An 8,059-nucleotide genomic window follows, 5' to 3' on the forward strand; every position below is an offset into this window, starting at 1 on the left:
AAACCTGAGAGAGAGAGAGAGATCATAATAACAACAGTTTGTCTTCTGCTTTACCCAATGATTGATCACTCAAATCGTGATCACAACATGATTAGCATTCTTCTTTTTGCAAAAACGAAGTGTCTCCTTTATAAAATTCTTTTTTTCCTTTTTCTTTTCATTTTCTTTCTAATTTGCAAATAATCTGACTGGCTGTTGTTGCTAGTCACCACATCATTTTTCATTATGGCCACCATTGTTGATAGTGACCGTTAAATCCTAAAATTTTTGTACAAACTATTTTTCACCTCACAAAAATGAATCCAATGTCATTTTCATCAACAACAAAAATCTCAAAGTCGATGGATAAGCTAAAGTTCTTCAGTTTTTTTTATTTCCCAACGTCTTCCTCTACCATTAGATCAACGTCAAATCAAGATATGGTGGTGTTCTCACTTTTGTCTATCTCTCTTTCTTTTGTTCTTCATTTTTTTTCATTTTTACTCTTTTTATTGTTATTAATGGCTATGATATTGTGTGTTTGGTTCAATATTTGGGTTAATGTTTGATTTTACAACGAGGGATTAAAATGATATTTTGATGTGTTATTGGTTTGGTGGAAGTGCATTGAAGGTGGTTGAGAGAGTGAGATGAGTGAAATGGTGGGTGGTGGTTTTATAGTCACGATGGTTGTGGGTTGAGATTTTTCTTTTACTTTGCTTCTAGTTTAAACAAAAATGGTTGATTTTGGAACAAAAAACAATGAAAACTGCTTGAGATAACGGGCGACAGAGGGTGGCCGATGGAATGAAAATTTAATGAAAATACATTAAAATTATATTAATAAAAATAATAAAAATCCATATGGCAATTCAAAAAATAATAAAAAATGACATGTCATCTCAATGTTATAGAGAGAATATGTGAGTGAGCAGAATAATTCAATCTGTAAAATTTAGTGAGTAAAATAGGAGAAAGAGAGTAAAATCTAGTGAATAAAAAAATAGGAGAGAGAATAAAATACAATGAGGAACAATCTAATTTACCCTTATTTTAATTTAACAAAAAAATGGGCTCACAAAGCATGTAATGGGTTAAATAATTAATGGGTTTGATGAAATTAGGCTCCCTCGACAATCAGTAACAAAGAAATTGGATAACCATATATATCATATGGGTTGGTAATTATTGGGTTGAAGCTTCGATGAGTTTTTATCGGCTTTGGTTTTAAATTTTATAAGATTTGTACTCTTTAATATTATGATTAACTACATGATTGATCATTTATATCAGGTTAAAAATGTCATTTCCATATTTTAAAATAGTAACATTTAACATGGATAATTGGATTTAAGATTATTTTCCATGTTAAATCAGGATCGTTAGATTAAAATGGTAAGATTGTAATTTTTGGAAAAGTACAAGGGCAAAGTTGGAAAATATGAATATATTTCTTCATATTTGACTTTGAATGATGATATGGACAACTGGCATGGTAATTATCATGGAATTTTAAAGGTAGAATTGTCATTTCTCATTTAATAAATTTTTAATTTATTTTAGTCCTTAAATGAAAAATGTACCTAGATTTTTAATTAAGAAAAAAATCTCTCTTCATCTTCTCCAAGTTGTCGTGACCTCAATAGGTGGGGGAGAAAATTTTTCTTTCTCATTTTTAAGCCAATTTATTAGGTTTTTGGATGAAAGCATGAAACATAAAATTTACCTACATAAAATTCTCTATTATTTGGTATAATTTATTCATGCTTTCCTTGCTTGGAAACTTAATATCATGAATAGGGTGGATGAAGGTGAGGTTTGATTTTGACGTTTTATGGATGGATTTTGATGTAGTTGATGTTGTAGAATCATTTCCATGCTTGTATGATGATTGAAAACACTTGTAATTAGTTATAAGGTTTGGCTATATTAGGGTTTTATGCAGAAGATTGAAATTGGATTGATTTTGATATAGGAATGATTGTAAAAGCTTGGGAATGATGTTTAAAGGTTGAATTCATGCTTGAATCAAGTTCGAAATCATTGAAATCCTAATCCTTGACAGTCATCCATTAGGAGAAATATAGGGAAAATTATGGAAAACTTTCCTTAATGCTATAAATGATTTGTGAATGATTCTACAAGCTTTAGAATGTTGTTTGGATCAATTAGGAAGTTTGTAAAGCTACAGGGACCTTTTCGTATAACATAGGAAATTTGGTATTTAAATGACAACTATTCAAAAGCTGATGTATTATGCTTGAAATAAATGTTAGATTGTGTGATTATGTTATTGGAAACTTGAATTAAAGTTAAATGGAAAGAGATCATTTTGAATATTTTGGAAATGTTGAGATGACTTATAAAAGAATTCATTTTAATAATTGAAATATGAGATTTGGAAATGCCATGTGAAGGTTATGAATAGTAAAGGATTTGAAATTTCATTTTGAAGTATTAAGGTCAACATTGACGTTGTTATATGAAATTAGTATCGGATTAGTATCAAAATAATTTTTAGGAATTTTATTCCCAATATTTACCTATGTTAGAATGATATTAACATATGCTTTGAATTATATGTGTTGGTATGCTATGCTTGTGTAGATCGTGATCGAGATCGAAATACAAGGAAGATTAAAGCAAATGAAAAAGTCAAGAGTAAAGCTTAAATTGATAGTAAGGTTTACTAGTGAGGCACCAGGTGAGTGCATTTTTGTTTTATGTTTTTTTTATTATTATTATTATTATTATTATTATTATTATTATTATTATATATGATGAAGACTTGCGATGAGTCAACCTCGAATGAATTGGAAATAAAATAATTTAAATCGTATTTTGATTTATTTTCATACTATTTTACAAAATGGTATGCAAATGATTTTGGGCATGAATTGCCCAATGTAGTTTTATATGGTATTTTACTAAATAAATTGTGGATGATTTTGGGTGTGAATTGCCCAATGCACTCATATATGATATCTTGATACGTTTTATATGTCGATACTTGATAAATGAACAGTATATGACATTGTTTTGAAAATCCCAATGTATGCATATTCAGATTCTTGGTATAGTTAACATGCCATGAGGTGGAGTATTAGTACGTAGCACGAAATAGTACATGGTGCATAACGTACTTTCAAGATACATTAATGGCACAAAATAATATATGGTGCAATGTATTCCTTGTTATTGATACAATGATGTTGTGTTTTTATAGTACTTGTATATTCTAAATGGCACTATATGTGCAAATTGGTTATATGGCACTAAATGTGCAACATGTGTACACTCATCATAGACTCACATATCATGCATTCTGATTCATAATACATTGGGCTATGATTTGAATATGTAAAAAGTACATGTTATACGATTCAAATTAAAGTAAATATTTAACTAAGTACTTCGATTTGGCATTGTATGCCCTATATATGAAATGTTATTTTTCCAGGTTATATGATGAAAAAAATGACTTTAATAAGTCAATTTTATATGTTCTTATATTTTATATGATAATTATAGTACTTTGATTCTTATGATATTTTTATATATTTAATTGTCTTACTTTAGTTTATATATGCCTCACTAAGTGAATACTTAGCGTGTAATTGTTTCAAGAGTAGATAAAAAAAACATACGAAGTAAGGAGTCAGGCTCGACATCATCTTTAAGGATTAGATCAGCACCCCAGTATCAGTATGATATCATTCGATGTTTTTGTCATTTATAGCTGACATGTATATTTTATATATTATGTTTGCTCTGGTATAAATATGTTTTAAATTGGGTTGTATAATTAAACATGATAACTTATAATGGGTAATACTAGATATAAATAGTACTTTGTATGGTAAGTAATTTATTAAATTTATAATTTATTGGCTATCTAAATGAAATTTTAAATTAGGTAGTTTCATTCTTTTATATGAAACAATATTGAATTGCTAGGTTGATGTTGCATGTGTGAATGTACTATGTAATGGCACATAAATCTATGCAAGAGTACACAATCGAACAAGTAATATAGTAGTGAGTGAGTATCATCTACACAGAGATTGGAGGGACTTCAAGTTAGCTTATGCTCTTAATTATAATTAATTAAGTATAGATATATAACGATATGAACAATTAAGGAAGAATGTTGTGGCAAAGTATTGAAGCGTGAAGCAAAATGTTATGACAAAATAGTAAGAATGCTATAGTAAAATAACTTGACAACCTCTCACAAACAAGCTACAATGGGGATAAATGGATGGGTTTACTAAGGGATCCTATACCTTGTCTCTAGAATGATTTACATTTTCATGATTTTGTTGCTTGACAGGGTATGCTAAAGTGTTCCTATGCTATCTCTAGTAAGTAACATGATATTGAAAATGATATGACAATACCTCTCAGCGTAAACAACAACAAGTTCCTATTAACCAAGTCTTACCCTTTTTAGTTGTTGAAACCACTACTTAACTTTATTGCTCACATTGATCCAGCCAAACTCTCTCTATATTATGCATCAAACTTAGAAAATGGCTAACTCTTGAAAGCTCTTACAAGTCTAAGTATTTAAACATTTGCACAATGAACAAAGCACGCAAGTAAACATAGAAAACATAACCCATTCATTCAAAAAATAAAATAAAATCATCCAAACAAACCTACACCAAATAAGTTAGTTCATGGTGGGGCTCAAATCATCCATCATCATCATCTGTTCCATTACAAACCCATAATCAAAATATAGAAATGAAAGCATAAAAGGGAGAGAAGAGAACTCCCAATAGGTGAGCTGTTGTCGTGAGCTTGAACTGCCTTAGCAACTTGACTTCTCTCGAAGGCCTAGTTGTTATCCCCTTGATCTCGGCTATGGAAGACACCACGAAAGGAAAAGAAAAGAAAGAAAAAATGGAAACTTGTGTAGCTATCTTCCTAACTTTCTTATCTTACTATTTCCTCCAAAAAAAATTATCCTCAAATTTAGAGTATCTTTAACTATTTATAATAAGGGACTTTTTTAGGATTGTGTGCCCAAAATTCCATTTGTACCATATGATATCATTCCATTCACGTGAGGGGTAAGTTAGGCTAGCGTGTGGTCCTCACAAGGACAGCTGGGCAGAGTATTCACGTGTGGCTGGACTGCTTGGAAAAAATATCATCAGCCTTTTTGTCCTTTTCTACGCCTAGGAGTCGTCCAGAAATGATGTAGCATTTCTTCAACTCTTCTACAAATCAATAGTTCTCTACTTTCCGTTCAGTTTTAAGTACTTGCACATCGTTAGCAAAACATGACCTTTCCCTTAAAGCATCACCAGTTTTAGTAATAAAATGTTGCAGCCAAACATTACCACCAAATGCAACTACATGGACCTAAATGCAACTATATACAATAAAAATGGGTTTTCAGAATTAAGTAAAAAGGAAAAAATATAGTATTTTTATGGGGTTATCACAACCCTAAACTTAAGTTGTTACTTATTCTCTAGCAATTAATAATAACTAATAGTAATAATGCTATAACAAATTTTAGATCAAGATAGTTGCATGTTTTAAAATTCAGCCCTCGAAAATATTAGCTTCAACATGCTAAACAAGTGGAGATTTCAAGAATTTTACCTTAGGACAAGATCTTTTACATGTGTGTGCATAATTGTATCCAATCTATACTTAGAAGAGTTAGAAAAAAATCTAAGAAAGTTCATTATCCTGTCATAGCAATTTATTCAACCTTTAAGCACAAGTAAACTACTCTCATTTCCTTAAGATTCAATTTTTTTTCACTGCTACAAGGGGAGTCAGCCTATCACAACTACTATCACATAGATAAAGAAGGGTTTGAAGATTGCTGGACAGGTTCTCCACTTGTTCCTTGGTCTTCCGGGAGGATTCCAATACGACAACCATTCTTGCTACGATAATTATCTTATTCCCCTCTCAAGCGTCTCCTTGGGGCCATCCTCGTTAAATCTCATCAGTTCCAGAATCTTATCATTGGTGAGCCTACTTTTTCCCAGGACGATTTCCTAAAATGGGTATTTAAAGACCTTTTTCATTCTACACAATATTGTGATGAGGCTTGGGAGAATTAGAGGGCTTTTTTTCCTCTTCAAACAAGCATATACTTATTCCATTACGATCTTGCTAATGTTAATTAAGCAGCCCACAATAATCGAGTGGAGAAGAAGCATGTAATACAGTGAAATAGTGGTGTGGTGCGAGGTTAGCATCAATCTCGTCTTTAAGAAATGATTTCATAGTTTGGCTTAGGGGTTTTATCATCAAATCTCTACAGTTAGTTTCTTGGGGTGTCTCTTTTCCACTTGGACCATTGAAAGCATAAATCTTCAAGAATTACTTCATAGGTTATGACATCGACAGTCTTGAAGAAGGAGGAGTATTGATCGTGACCTTTTTAAATTAAAGAAAATGTTAATGGTCGATGGAGTAAATCGTATCTTCTCCCCTCTCACCAAGATAGCATGCTAAGAAGGATCAACAAGATGTGCATAAAATTCTGTTACCAATGTTGTAGTGACCTCTTCCGGGTGTTGGGCAAACCATTGCCGCACGTGCTTAGTCACTACGTTTGTCACCTCTGGAGCAAAACCCTCTTCTTTAGCCGTCGAAAAGACAAATCTTTGCTCGAAGTAGATATTATGGGTCATGATATTTGGGAAACGTTCCTTGGAAACCTCATATTTAAATTTGTCTATCCGGATTTACTGTGACGTTTGGGAAGAAGAAGAAACATCAGTGACTTGCTTGAAATGTACCATGACTGCTCTAAGATAATAAGGAAAGAAAACTTTAAGGTGGTGGCTATGGCGGTTGTATGAAAAATAAAATGAAAAGAAAGAAATGAATGAATAAACAAAATAATGGGAAAGAAAGGGTGCAAGAGAAGTTAAAGAAAAAGAGTGAGTGGTTTAAAGAAGGCGACGTGATATTTGAGTAGTTTTTAGGAAGATAAAAAAATAATGGTGAGTTAATGATAAAGTAAAAAGATGGAAAGAGAAAATAAAAGATGATTGATTTATGGTAATAAAATTAAAAGTTGAAAAGAGGGAAAGCTTTACTTCATCCCTTGCCCCCAAGCCGCCACCTGTCCAAGTAACTAAAAAAAGATAAAACAAAATTATACAAATAAAAAATCAATAAAAAGACATTGAAAATGTATAATTTATTTATGAATATATTTGTAAAATAAAATTGTTGTAGCAAAATATAGAAAGAATAGGTGAGTGAAAACTCTCAAGCATCATGGAGGATGAGGGAGGACTTGTCTAGTAGAATTGGGGCTCTAGTATAGGCTTTCAAGCTTTGGCCGTTGACCTTAAAAATACCATCGTCGAGGTTCTTGATGTCAACAGCTCCGTGAGGGTAAACATGATGTACTTCAAAATGCCTGAATCATCTTGACTTGAGTTTGCCTGTGAATAACTTGAGCCTTGAATTGTAGAGGAAGACTTATTGGTATTCATGAAAATGTCATGGCAAAAGACGTCTGTCGTGCCACCTCTTTATTTTCTCCTTGTATAAAACGAGCATTCTTGTAGGCTTGAACTCTAAATTCCTCTATCTCATTCAGCTCTAGCAATCTTCTCACTTGCTAGCTGAGCATCAAAGTTAAGTTTTTTGATTGCCCAATAAGCTTTATACTCTAGCTCCACAGGAAAATGGCACGCTTGAATGTTGTGCGATTCGCCCATAGTGCTTCATCTAAGTCTGGAAACCAGTCCTTTCTCTTGTGGTTCACCACCTTCTCAAGGTTCTGCTTAATCTCTCGATCAGAGACTTCAATATGTTTGTTGGTTTATGGGTGGTATCTATAGCAATCTTGTGTTTCACTCCTATATCACTGCAATGCCTTAGCAATTAACTTGTTGTTGAAATGGGTGCCTTCATCACTTATGAAGGCTCTAGGTGCTCCAAACCTCATGAAGATGTTCTTATAAAGGAATTTAAAAACAGCCTTGGAGTCGTTCCTTAGTCTTTATATAGTTCACTACTAGGAGGATGTAAAGATCACCAAAGGAAGTTGGGAAAGGTACCATGAAATCTATTCCCATACATCAAA

Source organism: Hibiscus syriacus, unplaced genomic scaffold, assembly GCF_006381635.1.
Source record: "Hibiscus syriacus cultivar Baekdansim isolate YM2019G1 unplaced genomic scaffold, ASM638163v2 tig00112000_pilon, whole genome shotgun sequence".
Classification (NCBI taxonomy): Eukaryota; Viridiplantae; Streptophyta; class Magnoliopsida; order Malvales; family Malvaceae; genus Hibiscus; species Hibiscus syriacus.